Raw genomic sequence first — 21,774 nt, 5'->3', positions numbered from 1 at the left:
ACTTCCACTTGCCCTTCCACAGAAGCAACCACTTCCTGTCTAGGCAGCACTATTGGCCCAGTCCTGAGCGCTGCTGATGCCTAAATAGAGTGAGCAAAAGGGAGAAGATAGGAGCAGCCACGACTTCTTGATTGCACTCTTCCTCACACCCTCCAGGTGTCTTGGAGCTCAGAGGAGGGGGGAGCTAGGGAGCTTCCTGGCTAAGAGCCCCACCCACCATCTTTTTCAACCTCTACTATTAGGCAGGGGTAGGAAGGAGACTGCTGGCTGTTTCTGCCTCACCATCAACAGCTGCTGACTAGCCAGCACTTCCTTCAGCATGAAAGTGGCAGTGTTATGCATACTTTTCCTATTCATGTTTAACTTCATGGGGTTGTTAAACCATGAAAAGCATCAAATGCATGTAAATATGCACAGGATTGGGCTGACACAAGATACAAAATGTTGGTACAAAAATAAGGACATACTAAGGGCTAGAGACATTGGGCAATGCTCAGTTTCTAAGGGGAGAAGTGTTGGTGGACTGAAGCATTTACATTCATATCCCACCTTTACTTCAGGGAGCTCAAAGTGCTGTGTATGGTTTTCTCCTTTTCTCCCAAGGTCAGACAAAACACAAAACTAACAGATGTACATATATACATATGAAATAGAAAAGTATCTTCTATCACACTCATTCATTTACACCCTAACTGCTAAGCTATACCAGCATCAGTAGCAGCACCAGAAAAAAATTAAAGGGGGGTCACAGAAAGGGCAAAGTATATTCCTAGGTGGGGGCAAGCTCCTTGTTTGGGGGAGTAGTTGCCCCACCCCCTTACCAACCCTGACCAGCATTGAATTTATATAGTTTCTATCATGTCTATGTGTGGATAAAGCCTACCAAATGCCAGGCAAATAGATGCAGAGCATCATTAAATGTTGCATTTTCTAAAAAAAACAAAGTAACTAGCTGTTGTCTGTATGGGTAGAACTGGATTAAAAGTATAGGCATGATAGGTGGCATGGGATGAACAGTCAAATTTCATGAGGGTAGGTGCAGGAGTTTTCCTGCAAAGGCAATCTTTACCATTCTAGAGCGGGTTTAGAAAAAGAAAAGGTTCACTTATTTGCCCCTCTTGTTTTGTGTGGCAATTTGTATGAAAATACCATACATTGCAGAGGTGCATCTAGCAAGAAACCTGTCAAATTCCAGCAAAATAGGTGCAGTGATTTTTGTACTAGGTGCCTTTACGGTTGATTTGGGGAGGGAAGAGACTAAAAAGGAGATTTGCCTCCTCCCCTATGGTTTTGTGGGCAACTAGTATGAAAATGGCATACCTCCTGGAGTGAAAAACACTGGAACAGTTTCTGATAAGATTGTTATGTGTACCTTCCAGGAGCAATTTAAAATGTAAAGGAAGCTAGAGCCACCATTTTTTGAGGTGACCTTCCCTAGGAAAGGGAAGCTGGTTGAAAGCTAGAACTGTCAGTCAAAAAACTATCCTATCCTCTTCCTCCTCCTCACCTCTCCCCCGCCCCCGCCCAGCGGGCATTTTCCTTATATGAAGAGATGGGGAGATTATCCATTTTTACAGATGTACTGTCTGTGTCTCCATTTACTTCCGAATCACCAATGAAGCTTCAGAAAGACTCGGATTTGGTTCAGGCTGTTTCAGAGAACCCCAACTGCACTTCAAACAATTCCTGAATCTAATCAGACTACTTCAGTTCAGTTGAGATTCATGCAAAGTGACTGCACACCCCTAGTAAATAAAATCCAATAACCCTAAAAAGTATAAACAGCTGCAAAAAAGCTTAAAGTGGCATGATTCTGAATTTTGGGTTGGGTGAGTGTACCTTATCACTTGAGGCTGCAGTTCTGTGCACGCTTCCCTGTTTGAGTAAGTCCCATTGAATACATTGGGACTTGCTTCTGAGTAAACAATCATAGGATTGCAGTACAAATATCTTCACAGGTTGTGTAAATAATACACATCTTTGACAGTCATGCTTGTATAAATATTTCTTCATACTATGTCCCAATAAGTATTTGATTTCACATTATGGTTGTACAGTATTACTTCCTCTACATTTTAAGTGTGCACTTCTTCCTTGGGATGGTCATGGTTCCCTTCTGTTGTTTTCATCCTGAGGGACAGATTAAGCTGAGAGAGGGTGAGTAGCCCATGGTCATCCAGTAAACTTTATAGCTCATTTCCATTTTTAAAAATTAATTAAAATGATTTACATGCAGGCAAAGTTTATTAAGTCCACGCAACACATTTAAAGCACATCCAACTTGCATTTAAAGTGCAGGAACTCCCCTAAAGAATCCTGGGAAGTATAGTTTCCCCCTCACAGTTATTGTTTCCACTACCTTTAACAAACTTAACAAACATGGTTCTGCAGTGGGATTTGTGTGCTTCAAATGTGTGTTGAATGTGCTTTAAATGGATGATGTGGATCTGCTCTAGGTATGCTGTGCATTCATTAGTGAATTGAAAATAACATTTTTAAAAGATACTTTTTTAAACAGGGAAAGGGCTGCAGCTCAGTGGCAGAGCATATGCCTTGCAAGCAAAGGTCCAAAATTCAATTTCTGGAAAAGACAATTACCTGGAATCCTGAAGAGCCAATGCTAGTCCATGTCATCAGTACTGAGCTAGATGGTATCAAATGGCCTGAGTCAGTATAAAGTAGATTCCTTTGTTCCTAAAAGTGGAAAGAGACCCAGGGGCCACAGTGACTCCAACATTTATTTATGTATTTAATTTACATGATTTATATACCACTTTATTGTAAAAAAAAATTAAGCGGTTTACAGAAGGAATTAAAAGAATAAAATTATTGGCAAAATAAAGACAAGTATTTAAAAACATTCAAAATAATAAAAACAAGAATGAATTAAAAACAGATAAAAAACACAATAGCTTCTACATGCCTGAGTAGGCTTGCCTAAACAAATATATTTTTAGCAGGTGCTGAAGAGTACAATGAAGGTGTCTGTCTAATGTCAATAAGCAGGGAGTTCCAAAGTGTAGGTGCTGCCACACTAAAAGACTGATTTCTTACAAGAGCAGAACAAGTACTGTGTGGCACCCATAACATGGAAAGCACACCTTGAACTTCGCCTGGTAGCTAATCAGCAACCAGTGCGGAGGTATTATGTACTGATAGGGTCTCACTTTTGTCAGCAGTCGTGCCATAGCATTCTGCACTAACTCCAGCCCCTGGGTCAAGTTGTGCTGCATGGGGATTTCTGTGACCTTGGCTGACTGGCTCTCAGGATTTTTTAAGTTTTGGCTTTTGGTTAAGAATCCTCACTGGTTGTGGGATGCTGAGATTTCTGCCTTACTCATAGGAATTTTGTTGTGGTTGGTATGGTATTGCATTTAGGAAATCATCACTGTCTTTTGTTTTTCTGTTTGCATGTCATTTCCCTTTAACCCTATTCCCTTACATCCATAGAAGCAACACCAGCAGTTCCACGGGATCAGCTCAACCCCCTTAAACCCACTGACGATGCCCTTTGTTGGTTGCATGATGGTTTGTTTCTTTCCCAATAGTGGTAAAAAAGAATTCACATACTGGGAAGTGTGGCTGCAATTGTTGTTCCCAAGCTGCTGTCTGTGAAGGTAGATGAAATCATCTTTGTCTTCTCTCTGTCAATTATTACTCCCCGGAATTGTGCTGGTTGTCACAGTGAGTTTATAGCAGCCCACAAGGTAGATAGAAAAGGGTAAAGAATCTTCTTACTCTTACTCATTTCTCAGACCTCTTCCTGAAGTGAAGGGTCAAATCTATAAAGAAGTTTGGAGCAGCCATGTTAAAAGGTAGGGGAAGGGCATTCCAGCCAGGGGCTTGCCAACCCTGCTTGGATATGGACATCCCTGCAGAGGATCCCAAGTCAAGCTTTGCCAACAGCACAATTGAAACCATATCTTCTCAGAAGTAAGTCCTATTGAGTTCTTTGGAGGTTAGTAAATGTGTTTAGAATTGCACACTTCAGGGGCATCCATCTTTACTCCTGAGTCCTCCTATCTAACATCTCCACCATACTAGGCTCCTTTCTTCCTACAATGGCCTTTTGGTGACTGGGCTGGCCTAAGGGAATTTAAACCCTTCTTGCAAGAAGCAAGTAGGCTAGATTAAATGTTCCCTACCCAGGCTCTATCTTTTAGCTAACATTTCTATCTTAATTTTCAATCAGAGAAATGTTTTTGTTTGAATTGTATGCTCCAAGCAACTGTGGTTGATGCTTAATGTATCATGCTTAATGACATCACTAGGGCCCGCCCCGTGACATCAGTAAGACCTGCCTCTGTGAGATCACTTGAGCCCACCCCATGACATCACTATGCCCCGCTCCCGTGACATCAGTACGACCTGCCCCCGTGACATCACTAGGGCCTGCCCCTGAAATCTCAGGGTTTGGGATGCTTCTGAGCTGGCAACCCTACTCTCAATATACCACTGGAATACTCAGCTGGCGGAACCAGAAAAGGTACACTGAAAAGGTACACTGGTGGAGGATTGAAAATAGGCTGGAGGTAGGGGAGGAAATGGGGACAAGTGCTTTTATGCCACAACCTATACACCTTCAATACATCTGTTCATGGTGGAATATTATACCAGTTCCATACCTCACGCAAGTAATTTCCTTCCTATTAACTTCAATGGGAGGGGAAAACATTAAAACATTGTGAGCTTGCATTGGATTCAGCAATCATTCCAACGGTGTAGTGGGGCATATCTTTGGACCTGGTGTAACATAAGTACAGATTGCTCTGTTGTCAACATGGGAAGCACCAAACTATATTAACAGAGCAATCTGTACTTACGTTACAACAGGTCCAAAGATATGCCCCACTACACCATTGGAATGATTGCTGAATCCAATGCAAGCTCACAATGTAGGAATGAGATTCATGAGATCAGTGCTGTTGAGCCAGTATATGAAGTGTGAGGAATGATGTCAACATGGGAAGCACCAAACTATATTATCATCCCTCACACTTCATATACTGGCTCAACAGCACTGATCTCATGAATCTCATTCCTACATTTGCAATACAGACAAAAATACTGTTGAGGACTCAGTGTCATTAGGCACAGATGCCTTTTCAGGATGGGATGTCATAATGAGCGCACTGAATTCCGCTCTTCTCACAATGCGATTGTGCAAATACAATTTGGTATATGATGCTATGCATGTTTACCCAGCTATCCCATTAAATTCATTTGAATTCCCATTGGCCCATTGTATTCAATGGGACATGTGGAGTGTGAGCAAGTTTTACTACCTTGTCACATTAAATACTAAAGTTGCATGAAACTGAAATGGGTGCAAGGGCTCTGAGGTGTTTGTCAGAGATGAAGATTTGCAGTTAATATTAAGTCACAGTGTACATATAAATTTGTCTTACGCATAAGACACAAGCCTCTTAAAGAAAAAGGTTCATATCTTTCTGAACAGAAAGAAATGCTATATCTCTTTCTGACATGTGCTCCATAGACTAAGCTGTAACTCTAACTGAATAATGGCCTCCTGCCAGTGTATAAGCATGATTAGTTTGGAACTGTATTTTACATCTCTCAATTTCTCCTTTTGAGGATTTCATCATACTTAATGAATCCTGGAGTTTTCTGAACCACACATCTGTGGTTGCAGACTTCTCTCCTTGCCTGTTTTTCCACATGGGGGCTCCACATGGGGGCTCCACATGGGGGCTTAATAATGCAAACATATCATTCAGATATCACAAATGGATCATTAACAACAGGATTTTTTCTTAGTTTTTTTACTTATTAGATTTCCCATGGAAAAGATAAATATGGATTAAAATGGGTGGGCATACAGATTTACATTTTGAGGCTAACATTATCATGTGGAGACTGTGAAAAACTTGCATGCATGAGCAACATCAGTCCTACAATAAAGGATCCTGTACATGTTTGCCATAAAAATTAACAGGTTACGCTTTGAAACATTCACCCTGAAGGAAGGCCAGCCAAACCTTCTTATATTCAACCAAGTATACCAAGTTAGTATGCATAGGATTGCAAACCAATTCTAGGCATGTTTACTTAGAAATAAGTCCCACTGTGTTCAGTGGAGCTTGCTTTCAGGTAAGTGTGCATAAGACTGTAAACTAGTCTCATTGAATTAAAAGGGACTATGATCACATCCACACCGTACATTTAAATCACATTTGTACAGTTTTAAAAGTCATGGCTTTCCCCAAAGGAATGTGGGAACTGTAGATTACCCCTCACAGAGCTACAATTCTAGGCACCCTTAACAAGCGTTCCCACAGTTCTTTGGAGGATGCCCTATGTTTTAAATGTATGCTGTGGATTCTAAGAAAGCATTCTTATGGTCAAGATTGTTTTTGTTAAAATGAAACAATTTTTCCACAATAAAAACTAGTTATCAGCTAGACTTATGTATTCTAAACCAAGTTTGAAAATCACATTATTCTCATGGCAACCTTTCTAATGTTGTGAACTAGCAAGACCAGATAGGGCCACATAAATGCAACATACAGAAAGATATGTTAAACCCTACACTTTTATCCCCTCTACTTTTATCTCTTTTGTTTCTCCCTTCCCTGTTTCCCAGATGACATGGTCTAGATTTTTTTTAAAAAAGTCATTGTCTATTATAAGCCTTCTAGTCATTCACTACACATGCAATTGATGTCAAGCGTGGCTGGGATGGGGCGGGTTGGGGGAGAAGAGGCATTAGGAAGATGTCTCTCCCTGGTCGCTTGTATTTCTTCATAAGAGACCCAGCTGGGGACTTTCCAGACCACACTACAGCCTCTTCATCCACCAGGGATTTGTTGTTTCTGGAAGACCTTTTGGATGCTAATTAATCTCTGGCTACAGGTCATTGTCTACATTGCCTTCTATCCCAAAGAGAGAAAAGGGGCTTGTATAATGTCATAGAATCATAGAATAGTAGAGTTGGAAGGGGCCTATAAGGCCATCAAGTCCAACCCCCTTGCTCAATGCAGGAATCCAAATCAAAGCATTCCTGGCAGATGGCTGTCCAGCTGCCTCTTGAATGCCTCCAGTGTCGGAGAGCCCACTGTCTCTCTAGGTAATTGATTCCATTGTCGTATGGCTCTAACAGGAAGTTTTTCCTAATGTTCAGTCAACATCTGGCTTCCTGCAACTTGAGTCCATTATTCCATGTCCTATACTTTGAAACGATCGAGAAGAGATCCTGGCCCTCCTCTGTATGGCAACCTTTCATGTACTTGATTTGAAGAATTTGCTATTGAGAACAATTGTGCTCTGCACAATGAAAAGAGAACTTTAAGAAGAAGCCTTACCATCATTTCACATTATTCAAAAAAGACAAATTTTTCTCATTTTTTAGCCAGGCTTCTGTAATCTAGGACACACTCCTGTATTTGTGATATGATGGCTAAGGGGGCATCGGACTTGGCAAAGGTTGTTATACCAGTGGAATGCAAAATATGTTGCCACCATGAAAAACACACATGGAATGTCTTGGATATGCCAGCAGAACACTATGCTCAAAAACAGTGCATATGAGGAGCATGAAGGGTCTCAAAACCCTGCTTTGGGGACTCAGTAGTTGGCTCAGTTCTTGCTGAGCCTCTGGGAATGGTAGAGCTGGGGTGCTGCTGTGTCATCTTTATTTTATTTAAACCGTAACCTCTTCAGCTGCAAAAGGCTCACAGAGCAGCCTTTTTGCATGCTGTATGTGTGCTGATTCAGAGGGTATGCTAGGGGTGTGTCCCTATTGTTGTGAGTTCTTTGACTCCCTTCATGTATGAATGGTACGTGGATGGATGTTGTTACCAGCATAGACCTGACTGCTGGACTGTGGCAGTGTTTCTAAGAAGTCTATGGATGTCGTGTCCAGGGCTGGACTCAGGAATCACACCAGTCGATGAAAGCAATTCAATTTTTATTAAATATCCAGACAGAGACTACGTCTCCTCATGAAGCAACACAATACACGTGTCCTGCGACATGCAAGAGAGTTGACAGAACAAGGAATTCCCACCCCCCCTTATCCTTTTTAAGAGGGCTTTCTGGCGCGAATTCTCTCACTCCGCCTTAGGACAATTTCTTCCCCGCCCCTTCCCTCTCTCCCCCTGACTCGTTTTTCCCTTCTCCGGGTTCGTGGTGAGGGTGGAAGTTCTGCCTCCCCCTCCTCTTCTGAAGATTCTGTTTCTGGGATTGGAGAAAGGGGGGGTGAGCGTCATGCCCATCAGGCTGACTTTTCCCTGGCTGAGGAGGGAGTGGAATCCCCCCTCCTTCTTGGTCTAACGGCTCTGGCTCAGTGAGGGGGGTAAGCGTGGGAAATTCCTGAGTAGTGTCTGTAACTTTGTCTGCTGGAGTTTCAAGGCCTCTGCGGTTGCTGGGCAACACTATCTCTGAGAGTTCTCCCTCCCCCTCTTCGCCCAGCTCTGAGAAAGTGATCTCCTCCTCATCCTCTGAAGTGCTAGGGTCCCAATCCTGCATCCTGACACCATCCCCTCTCTCTTGCTGTGCCCCCACACCTGCTGGTTTCGGACGATGGGGAAACTGTTTATGGAATTCTTCCACTAAATCTGGGGCATGCACATCCCTTTCATTTTCCCAAGATCTGTCAGCTGGCCCATAACCCTTCCAGTGAATTAAGTACTGTAATTGATTATGCCTCCTTCTGGAATCCAGAATCTGTTCCACTTCAAACTCCGGCTGTCCCCCTACTAGAATGGGTGCTCCCGGAACTTCCAGTGGCCATAACTCGCTGGGAGGGGCTGCTTTCGTTAACAAAGAGTGATGAAACACAGGATGGATTTTGAAGGTAGCAGGCAATTTCAGTCTATAGGCCGTGGGATTGATTTGTGCCTCCACTTTGAAAGGCCCCAGTCTCCTGTCTTGCAGCTTCCTACACTTGCCTGGCATCTGAAGGAAGCGGGTGGACAACCACACCTGATCTCCTGGCTGGAGGGAGGCCCCCTCTCTTCGATGTTGGTCAGCAATTCTTTTGTACTCTAGTTTGGCCTCGTTTAATTGCTGTTTAAGCACCTGCTGCACGGCCTGTAATTCCTGCAGAAATTCTCCTACTGCGGGCACCAGCACATTTGATGCACTACTAGGGAATGCCTTGGGATGGAACCCATAATTAGCAAAGAAGGGTATCTGTCCAGTGCTAGTATGCAAGGAGTTATTATAGGCAAACTCTGCAAAATGCAAATAGGAAATCCAGTCATTTTGTTGATACGAAACATAACAACGTAAATCCCTTTCCAAGACCGCGTTCAGCCTTTCCGTCTGCCCGTCCGTCTGAGGATGATGAGCAGAAGAAAGTTTTAACTCCATCTGCAACTGCTTCCAAACCGTTCTCCAAAACTTAGCTGTGAACTGGGTTCCTCGATCTGAGACTAAACTGTTTGGCAGCCCATGTAAACGGTAAATTTCCTTTATGAACAACTTGGCTGTTTCTTTAGCTTCTAAGGCCCCTGGGCAAGGGAAGAAATGCGCCATTTTTGTGAGGGAATCCACTATGACTAGGATGGCCGTCATTCCTTGGGACCTCGGCAAATCAGTTATAAAATCCATGGATAAATCTTTCCAGGGTTCATTCGGAGTAGGGAGGGGCTCCAACAATCCGGTAGGCCTTCCCATCTCTGTTTTTGCTCGCATACAGACAGCACAGGATTTTACGTAGTTCTCAATGTCTCTGCGCATTTGAGGCCACCAAAAGTCCTTGGCTACATTCTGTATGGTCTTAAAGATGCCAAAGTGTCCCGCTGTGACGGAGTCATGACATTGATGCAGGATCCTGAGTCTTAGCTCACCCTTCGGCACATATCTGGCGGTGTAACGCCACAACAGCCCATCTTTCCAATGGAAGTTTACTTCTGGTCCCTGGCTCTGTTCCATCTCCTGAATGTACTGTTGCGTGCATGGATCCTCCTTTTGTGCCTTTCTCAGCTCCTCTTCCCAGGAAGGTTGACATGATCCCAACACCAGTTTCTCTGGCGGAACCACGTACTGGGGTTGGTTGTCAATCTCACCTCCTTTGTATTGTGGCTGTCTGGACAGGGCATCTGCTCTCTGATTTTTTTCATGGGCATGGTAAGTAATCTCGAAGTTAAACCTGGTAAAAAACTGCGACCAACGTATCTGCCTCTGGTTCAACTTCCGGGCCGTCTGTAGACTCTCCAGGTTCTTGTGATCTGAACGTACTTCTATCTGATGTTGAGCCCCCTCTAAGTATTGCCTCCAATTTTGAAAAGAATCCTTAATGGCTAGTAACTCTTTTTCCCACACTGTATAGTTCCTCTCAGCATCCTTCAGTTTTCTGGAGAAGTACGTGCAAGGGCGTAGCTCCATTCCTTCTCCATTCCCCTGTAAGAGGACCCCCCCAATGGCAAAGTCTGAAGCATCTGCTTCCACAACGAAAGGGCGGGTAGGGTCAGCGAAGCGCAAGATGGGCTCAGAGGAAAACTTTACCTTCAACTCCTCGAAGGCTCTTGCGCGTCCTCTGTCCATTGAAATTTTCTCTTCCCCCTTAAGCAGTCAGTGAGAGGGGATGTTAACTTGGAGAAACCTGGAATAAACTTTCTGTAGTAGTTGGCAAATCCCAAAAAACGTTGTACATCCTTTTTAGTGGCTGGTTGTCCCCAATCCAGTATACAATTCACTTTTTCTGGATCCATTTCCACTCCTTCAGCTGAGATGCGATACCCAAGGAAGTCCAAAGACTTGAGGTCAAATCCACATTTCTCTAGCTTAGCATACAGATGATTCTCTCTCAGTCTTCTCAACACAGTTTTCACATGCTGATCATGGTCTTCTTGGTTCTTTGAGAACACCAGGATATCATCTAAGTAACAGATTACATACGTGTCCAAAAGGTCTCTAAACACGTCGTTCATGAACTTTTGAAACACTCCTGGACTTCCACAAAGCCCGAATGGCATCACCAGATATTCAAACTGACCATAAGAGGTTAAAAACCCTGTTTTCCATTCATCACCCTCCCTCATTCTGATCAGATTGTATGCCCCTCTTAAGTCCAGTTTCATGAAGATTTTTGCAGAGCGCAGTTGGTCTAGCAGCTCTGAGATCAGGGGCAGCTGATAGCTGTTAGGGATGGTGATTTGATTCAATGCACGGTAATCATTGCAAGGCCTGAGCTCCCCCCCTTCTTCTTCACGAACAACAGGGGCGCTCCAGCGGGGGACTGTGAGGGACGTATGAATCCTCGCTTCAGATTTTTTTTCAGGAATTCCTTCAGGGCCTCTCTCTCTTTCTCTGTGAGAGAATAAACTCTTCCCGATGGAATGCTGGCTCCTGGCACTAAATCAATCGCACAGTCATAAGGGCGGTGGGGAGGTAATGTCTCTGCCTCTTTTTCATCGAATACATCTCTAAATTCTCCATACTTCGAGGGGAGGGTTATCTGCTCTATCTCCTGCACTGCTCCAGCCAACGTGTCGGGTTTTTCTTCTGCCTGACAGTTTTCCTGGCAATACTGAGAAGTGAACCACACCACAGCGTCCTTCCACTTTATCTGTGGATCGTGCTTGACTAACCAGGGCATTCTGAGGATTACATCAAAGGTCAAAAGGTCTGTTACATACAACGAAATGAATTCTTTGTGCCCCGGGATTTGCAGTTTCAATTTCTTTGTTGCTCTCGTTACCCCCCCTCCTTTCAGGGGTCTCCCATCTATGGTCTCCACCGGCAAGGGGGTGTCCAGTTTCCATTGGGAAATTCCATAACGCTTTGCTAGCTCTGCATCAATGAAATTTGTGGTTGCTCCACTATCAATTAACGCGGTGGAGTTAAACATTACTCCTTTGGAAGTTGTAATCTGAATTGGCAGTACCAAGACTCCTCTTGAAGGGGGTGTTGCCACCTGAGGCCCTTTGTCCAATGTAGCCCCCAGTCCACAGGCCTGTACATGGACTGGGTTCTCTAGTTTCCCGCCAGCTCTGTTTTTCCCCCTTTTAGTAGCCACATGGCCCGGTTTTGAACAATAGAAGCATAACCGTTCTTTACGATGCCTCTCCCTTTCTTCTTCCGACAGCTTCGGCCTGGCCCCTCCCTGTCCCTCAGTCACATTGCCTGATGTTCCTGGGGTCGGAAGGGTCTTACTGCGAGATGCTGAAACCGAATATCTCTGGACCTCCTGTTTCTTTTCCAGGCACCTTCCTTCCAACCGATGGTCGATCTGTGGGCATAGCCGAATCAGTCCAGGCAAATTATTTGGGGAGGAGGCTCTAGCCAATTCATCCAGGACTTCAGAGCTCAGTCCACTCCTATACATGAACATCAAGGCTGCATCATTATAACCAGTTTCCTGGGACAAAATTTTAAAAGCGTTGGTGTACTCTGACACCGTTCCTTTCCCTTGCTTCAAGGCCCCCAACTGCCTGGCCACCGTCGCCGCCCTTTGAGGGTCCTGGAACATCTCAGTCATGGCTCGCATAAAGTCTCTATACCTTCCCAGAAGGCCATCCTTTCTGACCAGGTACGGAGTTACCCACTTGGCAGCTTCTCCTTCCAAGAGACTAATGACGAACGCCACCTTGGCAACATCACTGGGAAACTGCGTTTCTGATGTCCAAATACAATTCACACTGAGCCACAAAGGTAGAGAGCTGCTCACTCTGTCCCGCATATTTAGGTGGTAATCCTATAGGGATCTTCACCACAGCTGACGGAGGGGCTGCTCGCATCTGATCTACTGTGGTTCTCAGGGCCTGATTGTCAGTCTTCAAAGTCCTGACAGCTGCTAACAAGGTTTGAACATCTGCCTGTAAATCCGCCACATTGGTCCTCAGCCGTCTCACTTCTTCCATCTCAGAAGTGGGATTTGTTCCCCCTGCTCCCTTCTCCATCTTGTCGTGTTCAAGCGGTGGGAGCATTGAGGGTGAAGTTGGTGGTTCTGTCAATCTGTCATGTCCAGGGCTGGACTCAGGAATCACACCAGTCGATGAAAGCAATTCAATTTTTATTAATGTAATATCCAGACAGAGACTACGTCTCCTCATGAAGCAACACAATACACGTGTCCTGCGACATGCAAAAGAGTTGACAGAACAAGGAATTCCCACCCCCCCTTATCCTTTTTAAGGGGGCTTTCTGGTGCAAATTCTCTCACTCCGCCTTAGGACAATTTCTTCCCCGCCCCTTCTCTCTCTCCCCCTGACTCGTTTTTCCCTTCTCCAGGTTCGTGGTGAGGGTGGAAGTTCTGCCTCCCCCTCCTCTTCTGAAGATTCTGTTTCTGGGATTGGTGAAAGGGGGGGTGAGCGTCATGCCCATCAGGTTGACTTTTCCCTGGCTGAGGAGGGAGTGGAATCCCCCCTCCTTCTTGGTCTAATGGCTCTGGCTCAGTGAGGGGGGTAAGCGTGGGAAAATCCTGAGTAGTGTCTGTAACTTTGTCTGCTGCAGTTTCAAGGCCTCTGCGGTTGCTGGACAACACTATCTCTGAGAGTTCTCCCTCCCCCTCTTCACCCAGCTCTGAGAAAGTGATCTCCTCCTCATCCTCTGAAGTGCTAGAGTCCCAATCCTGCATCCTGACAATGGATGCTAATGCTAATGTACTGCCTCCAAGTCGATTCCAATTTATGGCGACCCTATGAATAGGGTTTTCATGAGGCTGAGAGGTCACCCAGTGAGCTTCATGGCTATTTGGGGATTCGAACCCTGGTCTCCTAGGTAATAGTCCAACACCTTAACCACTACACCACACTGGGTCTCATCTATGGATACGTACAGTATGTTATTTTTCTGGTTGTATGTGTTCCCTTCCCTTCTCTGGCTGAGCATGTATAGGATATGGTATTCTATTGGAGTAGCAGCAATGTGGCTTCCCTTCTCCTGCCCTAATTGTAGGCCTGCTTTGCCCAAAGCATTTTAATTTTAATTTTTTGTTTTGTTGAGTTCAACAAAATGTGTATACCATTTGATTGTGAAAAACCTCCAAGCACTTTACAAAAAGTATTAAAATCATCAATAAAAATAGTTAAAAACAAGTTTTTTTAAAAAAAATAAAATAAAAACAACAGTAGACTAAGATTAAAATACATCAGCATCTATGTGTCTGGATAGGCTTGCCTAAACAAAAACATTTTAAGCAGGCACCAAGAAGAGTACAGCGAAGGCACCTACCAACTACCTACTAACTAAGCACATAGAAGAACAAGCCTTGCTGAAGCAGAGCCAGCATGGCTTCTGCAAGGGAAAGTCCTGTCTCAGTAACCTATTAGAATTCTTTGAGAGTGTCAACAAGCATATAGATAGAGGTGATCCAGTGGACATAGTGTACTTAGACTTTCAAAAAGCGTTTGACAAGGTACCTCACCAAAGGCTTCTAAGGAAGCTTAGCAGTCATGGAATAAGAGGAGAGGTCCTCTTGTGGATAAGAAATTGGTTAAGAAGCAGAAAGCAGAGAGTAGGACTAAACGGACAGTTGTAGAAAGTGGAGTCCCTCAAGGATCGGTATTGGGACCTGTAGTTTTCAACTTGTTCATTAATGACCTAGAATTAGGAGTGAGCAGTGAAGTGGCCAAGTTTGCTGACGACACTAAATTGTTCAGGGTTGTTAAAACAAAAAGGGATTGCGAAGAGCTCCAAAAAGACCTCTCCAAACTGAGTGAATGGGCAGAAAAATGGCAAATGCAATTCAATATAAACAAGTGTAAAATTATGCATATTGGAGCAAAAAATCTTAATTTCACATATACGCTCATGGGGTCTGAACTGGCGGTGACCGACCAGGAGAGAGACCTCGGGGTTGTAGTGGACAGCACGATGAAAATGTCGACCCAGTGTGCGGCAGCTGTGAAAAAGGCAAATTCCATGCTAGCGATAATTAGGAAAGGTATTGAAAATAAAACAGCCAATATCATAATGCCATTGTATAAATCTATGGTGCGGCCGCATTTGGAATACTGTGTACAGTTCTGGTCGCCTCATCTCAAAAAGGATATTCTAGAGTTGGAAAAGGTTCAGAAGAGGGCAACCAGAATGATCAAGGGGATGGAGCGACTCCCTTACGAGGAAAGGTTGCAGCATTTGGGGCTTTTTAGTTTAGAGAAAAGGCGGGTCAGAGGAGACATGATAGAAGTGTATAAAATTATGCATGGCATTGAGAAAGTGGATAGAGAAAAGTTCTTCTCCCTCTCTCATAATACTAGAACTCGTGGACATTCAAAGAAGCTGAATGTTGGAAGATTCAGGACAGACAAAAGGAAGTACTTCTTTACTCAGCGCATAGTTAAACTATGGAATTTGCTCCCACAAGATGCAGTAATGGCCACCAGCTTGGACGGCTTTAAAAGAAGATTAGACAAATTCATGGAGGACAGGGCTATCAATGGCTACTAGCCATGATGGCTGTGCTCTGCCACCCTAGTCAGAGGCAGCATGCTTCTGAAAACCAGTTGCCGGAAGCCTCAGGAGGGGAGAGTGTTCTTGCACTCGGGTCCTGCTTGCGGGCTTCCCCCAGGCACCTGGTTGGCCACTGTGAGAACAGGATGCTGCGCTCTCTCTCTCTCTCTCTCTCTCTCTCTCTCTCTCTCTCTCTCTCGCTCTCTCGCTCTCTCGCTCTCTCGCTCTCTCGCTCTCTCTCTCTCTCTCTCTCTCGCTCTCTCGCTCTCTCGCTCTCTCTCTCGCTCGCTCTCTCGCTCTCTCGCTCTCTCTCTCTCTCGCGCGCTCGCTCTCGCTCGCTCTCGCTCTCGCTCTCGCTCTCTCGCTCTCTCGCTCTCTCGCTCTCTCGCTCTCTCGCTCTCTCGCTCTCTCGCTCTCTCGCTCTCTCTCTCTCTCTCTCTCACACACACACACACACACACACACACACACACACACGTTGTCATCTTTCACCTCCACAGTTCTTTCTCTCCATTCTGCTGCTGCCTCCTTCTCCTCCTTTATCCATGTTCTTAACCTCCGGATCCTTTTTCCCTCCACTCCATTCTTCACCACCACTATCCATTTTTTAAAAAATAATTGTTTTCTCCACTCCACCCCATCTCACTCTCTGCCTCCTCCCTCATTGCCTCCTACCCATCCACAAAGCATGAGGAAAGAGCAACACTGCACAGAAGCCCAGTTTGAGGCACATGATTTTCATCCACAAATCAGAGGAGCAGAAGACTTCCCCTGCTCCCTCCCAAGTAATGCCCAAAAGTAATTCTGGAAACGTTACAATTACTCACAAAAGTAGTAAAATTACTTCTAGTTTTATTACAATCAAAATGTAAAGGAATTACCCACTCGTTACTCAAAAAAAGTAATGAATTACAAGTAATTCGTTACTTGTAACTAGTTACTTCCAAGCTCTGGATTTCAGTAGTGGAGCAGTTGTGTGAATGCACAGACATATGGTGGACAGGGCTACTTCGAAAGCATTCCTTCAACCTAACAGGTGGTATCGATTCGAGTTTGTTCTTTGTCTGCTATCTGCTGCTTTTACTGGTCAATTTTTTCTCCCAAAAATATTGATACTGATATCAATATTTGAAAAGAAATATCAGTATTTTGAAAGGAAATATTGATAAATGAAAGGAAATAGTGAAATTTTGAAAGGAAATAAAATGAAGTAGCATGGCTGTCTGATTGAAATCCAGCAAAGGGGCACTCTACGCTGCAATGTTTTATTAGGATCCACTTGTATTTTATTTTATTTTAATATATATATTGTAGCCTACTTTCTAGAGCACTCGGGTGCATGAAGAGGGGGAGGAATGCACAGTGTGGAAAAAATACTGAATGTGAATGTGGGAGCTGCATATCAGCCCTTGCTAATTACATAACACATCAACCTTCCCACATAGACCTGAGTTTCACATTTGTCAATCAAGGGCAAGATGCAAGTTTGAAGAAGACTTCTGAAGAAGCTCTTCAGTATTCAATGAACAAATTCAGTGCTACTTGTTCTATTCAGGTATGGTTGTTGCTTTCTTCAGACTAGGATAGGAAGACCTAGTTTCAGTCTGTAGTCAACCATGATCCTGAGCCAGTTTATATCTCTCAGTCTATCCTACCGCATAGGATTTTTGTGAAGATAAAACAAGGGTCCTTCTGTAGAGGAAATAAATAAATAAACCTGTTCCTATATACATTTCCTTGGAAGCAAGCCTTACAGGGCCCTACTCTGTTCTATTTTAAAACATTTGTCAAATTATGTTGCTTTTATTGCCCTGTGCTTACTGGGGCAATGGATTTCTGGCCATGCCTTTGTTCATGACTTAACATTTGAGGGTATTTGTTGTGTGGTGACTAATTACTAACACTCCAGATAAATATTCATGGTATTCCACAGGCTAGTGGTGAGCTGTCTGGTAGAAAAAGATTCCCTTTGTTTTAAACATGGTGCCTGTTAATGTAATTGGGAGTCCTGTAGATCCTGCCCTGTAACATGTGAGAGGATAAATAATCATTCTGTATTTACTGTTGTCACACTGCTCAAGATCTTATAGTTTCCATCGCATTCCCACTTCAGTCATTTCCTTTCTACATTGGTTAATTTTAGTAGTTTCAGTCTCTCATCACATGCAAATTGTCTCATCCTTTTCCTTTTGGTTACCTTCTCGACTTACTGGAATCAGAACCGCACAGAGCATTTGAAACCAGTAGTTCTTCAGAGTTGCTATCCTGAATCCTGAAGTCAATGTAAAAATAGATTGAGCCTCTTGATGTAAACTGATTGTACAGACCTTTACTTGGAGTAAATGTCCTAGATCTCAATTAATCTTATTTCTAAATAGATGAAACTTGGATTTCAGTGTATGGGTGAAACAAGGAAATGGCAGCTCCAAGTCAAGTTCTGCCCTCTCCATTCGTAATGTAACACAAGAACATAGGAAGATGCTTTATACTGAGTCAGAGCATTGGTCCATGTAGCTCAGGGTTGCCAACATTGACTGGCAGCAGGTCTCCAGGGTTTCAAATAGAGGGCAGTCCCAGGCCAACCTGGAGATGACAGGGACTGAACATGGGGCCTTCCACATGCAAAATAGATGCTCTACTGCTGAGCTATAGGTCTTCCTCTGAACTATGGTAATTCTGCTGAACATCCAGTTCAGCTTACTATCCATTCTGATGACATAATAATGTGCATTTCTTCACACCTTCTCTACTTCATTGGTGAGCAGGGCAGGGCGACACATATTGTGATGATCAGGGAATGGGGCAAATTGAACAAGATTGAACAAGGGTAGGGGCTAATTCAGCCTTCCCCAACCAGGTGCCCTCCAGACATTTTGGACTATGACCTCCATAAACCTATTTGGGAGCAATAAAACCAGTACCAGCAGCAGGAACTTCCAGGAGGATGGGGAAGAGGACTCTTCATCATTGCCCTCCCCAGAGTTTCCATTTTGCTGCTGTAAGCCTCCTCTGAAGGAGACATAAGGGAACAGCAGTAAATCATCTAGCCTGGTGAGACGACCTCTCCTCCTCTGAACTGTATTTAAACCAGGCCGCTGTGGCTCCTTGGAGTGCAGTAAGGCCAGCACCAGCAGCTGGAACTTTCTTTTTGATCAGTACTTTTGTATTGCTCTGTACTTCTGCTCAGTACTTTTATACTTTTGTATAAAATATTATTTCTTTTATAATATTGAATTTATTCTGTGTCTGCTAAATTGTTGGGTTTTGTCATATTTGATATGTTTTGTAAACTGCTTTCTCCCCCCTCCACACACCCTAGTGTTTCTATTGTGATAAGTGTGGATATCTGTTGTGAACCGCCTTGAGCACAACTCCCTGTGACAAAGCAGCATATCAATACTGTAAAACCAATCCATCATTCAATCAGTCATTTGTCAATGCTGTCTGGGGACTTGGGCTAATGGAAGTTGTAGTCCAAAATATCTGTAGGATACCAGAGTAGGGAAGGCTGGGCTAATTCAACACAGGGCTCTTTTTAGCATCTGTCTTATGTTCTTTGTAATGCATAGGTCCACTTTTAAACAAAACATGTAAATAGTGCTCTGGCACTTGAGAAACTAACTGGGTCATTCTTGCATAATCTTCCATTGACAAAAGTCTATTTTATAATATGTAAGAGTCTAATCATATATCAGCCCCAGCCAGCATGGCCACTGGATTGGGCTGATGGGAGTTGTAGTTCAAAAAAGTAACTTTTCCAAGCTCTGATATGTGTTATGTATCTTATAATACCAGATCTTAATTATGGAAGCTTATGCTAGAATAAACCAATTAATCTCTAAAGTGCCACATCACCTTATTTGACTTCTTGCTGCCACAATTTGATATGGTTATTTTTCTGTAATAAGACAAAATGGATAGTATGACTAGGGGCATTATTTACTGAATCATTAATGTGCCAGGGTCTTATTATTATTATTATTATTTATTTATTAAATTTATATCCAGCCCTTCCTCCCAATAGGATCCCAGGGGGGCAAACAAGAACACTAACAACACTATAAAACATCATAAAAATAGATATTAAAATATATTAAAACAAAACATCTATAAAACATCTCTTTTTAAAAGCTTTAAAAACATATTTAAAAGCAATTTCAACACAGACGCAGACTGGGATAAGGCTTGTTGAAAGAGGAAGGTCTTCAGTAGGTGCCCAAAAGATAATAGAGATAGCACCTATCTAAAAATTTAAGGGGAGGGAATTCCAAAGGGTAGGTGCCACTACACTAAAGGTCCACTAACTATGTTGTGTGGAACAGACCTCCTGATAGGATGGTATCTGTAGGAGGCCCTCACCTGCAGAGCATAGTGATCAACTGCAGAGCTTGGAAAAGTTACTTTTTTGAACTACATCTCCCATCAGCCCAATCCAGTGACCATGCTGGCTGGGGCTGGTGGCAGTTGTAGTTTGAAAAAGTAACTTTTCCAAGCTCTGATCAACTGGGTATATAAGGAGTAAGACAATCTTTCAGGTATCCTGGTCCCAAACTGTATACGGCTTTGTACACCAAAACCAGAACCATGAACTAGTGGGCAGCCAGTGCAATTCTTTTAGCAGTGGGGTGACATGGTGGCAAAACCCTGCTCTAGTGATCAGGCATGCAGCCGCATTTTTCACCTGTTGCAGCTTCTGGACCAACTTCAAGGGCATCCCCACATAGAGTGCATTACAGTAATCCAACCAAGAGGTTACCAGTGCATGGACAACAGTGGTCAGACTATTCTGGTCCAGAAACAGTCACAGCTATCTTACCAGCTGAAGCTGGTAAAAGGCACTCCTAGCCATTGAGGTCAGCCAGACCTCTAGAAACACAGATGGATCTAGGAGCACCACCAGACTGCAAACCTGCATTTTCAGAGGGAGTACGACCCCATCCAAAGCAGGCAACTGAACACTAATCCAAACTCCGGAACCACCAACCCACAGCACCTCTGTCTTGCTAGGATTCAGACTCAGTTTATTGGCCCTCGTTCAGCCCACCACTGAGTCCAGGCACTAGTCTAGGGCTTGCATGACCACTCCCAATTCAGAAGTTACAGAGAAATAGGGCTGGGTATCTTCAGCATACTGCTGACACCTCGCTCCAAATCTCCTGATGACTGCTCCCAAGGGCTTCATATAGATGTTAAACAGCATCAGGAACAAGATTGTACTCTGCAGCACACAGCACGACTTCTGAAAGATAATCACCCAATGCTATTCTCTGAAAACGACCCTGGAGGTAGGATCAGAACCACTGTGAAACAGTGCCTCCAATACCCATCTCACCAAGTCAGTTCAGAAGGATACCATGCTCAATAGTATCAAGAGCCACTGAGAGATCAAGTAAGAATAACAGGGTTGCACTCCTCTGTCCTCCCAATAACATTTATCTATCTTTTTTTTCAATTAATTTTTATTCAAATTTTCAGAACCAAAACAATACAAAAAGAAAACAACACAAATCAATAACAAGTACAATACAAAAAGAATATATATATATATATATATATATATATATATATAAAAGAAAGAATATTGACTTCCAATTTGTCATAGTTCAGCTATAAATCTATAATATATAACAAACCTATCTCTTAATAGATTATAAAATCACCTTCCTCCAGCGGTTATCTTAGTTGGTTTCAAATCTCATTAACATCATATCATTTTAATCTTCCACAAAAAGTCAAAGAGAAGTTTCCAATCCTTGAGATACATGTCAATCAATTTTTTTCCTAAATAAACATGCCAATTAATCCAACTCATCAAATCTACTAAGTCCAGTAATTTCAAATCGCTATAATTCAGCTATAAATCTATAATATATAACAAACCTATCTCTTAATAGATTATAAAATCACCTTCCTCCAGCGGTTATCTTAGTTGGTTTCAAATCTCATTAACATCCTATCATTTTAATCTTCCACAAAAAGTCAAAGAGAAGTTTCCAATCCTTGAGATATATATCAATCAATTTTTTTACTAAATAAACATATCAATTAATCCAACTCATCAAATCTACTAAGTCCAGTAATTTTAAATTGCTCTTCTGTCATTATCCATATTGGGTCCATCTTCCATCTTCCATCTTTACGCACCCAAAAATCTTGCTGTCATAGTCATATAATAAAAGTCTGATAGGAATTTCCTCCATCACAGATATTTTCTTGCCATCAAATCCAAACGTATCACTGAAGTATTGTTGCAAAGCCGCATCTCTGTTCCTCTTTTCCACATGATACACTAGTACATCTCTTGAAGGTTTTTCCATTGACACAAAACAGGGATTAATTCTGTTAACTTTCTCCATTTCAAGTTCCATCAAATCCTTCCAGTCCAGGAATTTTTTTGAACCGATAATATCTTTA

Source organism: Rhineura floridana, chromosome 9 (genome assembly GCF_030035675.1).
Source record: "Rhineura floridana isolate rRhiFlo1 chromosome 9, rRhiFlo1.hap2, whole genome shotgun sequence".
Taxonomy (NCBI): domain Eukaryota; kingdom Metazoa; phylum Chordata; class Lepidosauria; order Squamata; family Rhineuridae; genus Rhineura; species Rhineura floridana.
The sequence above is the reverse complement of the archived record's forward strand: the minus strand, read 5'-3'. Positions refer to the sequence as shown.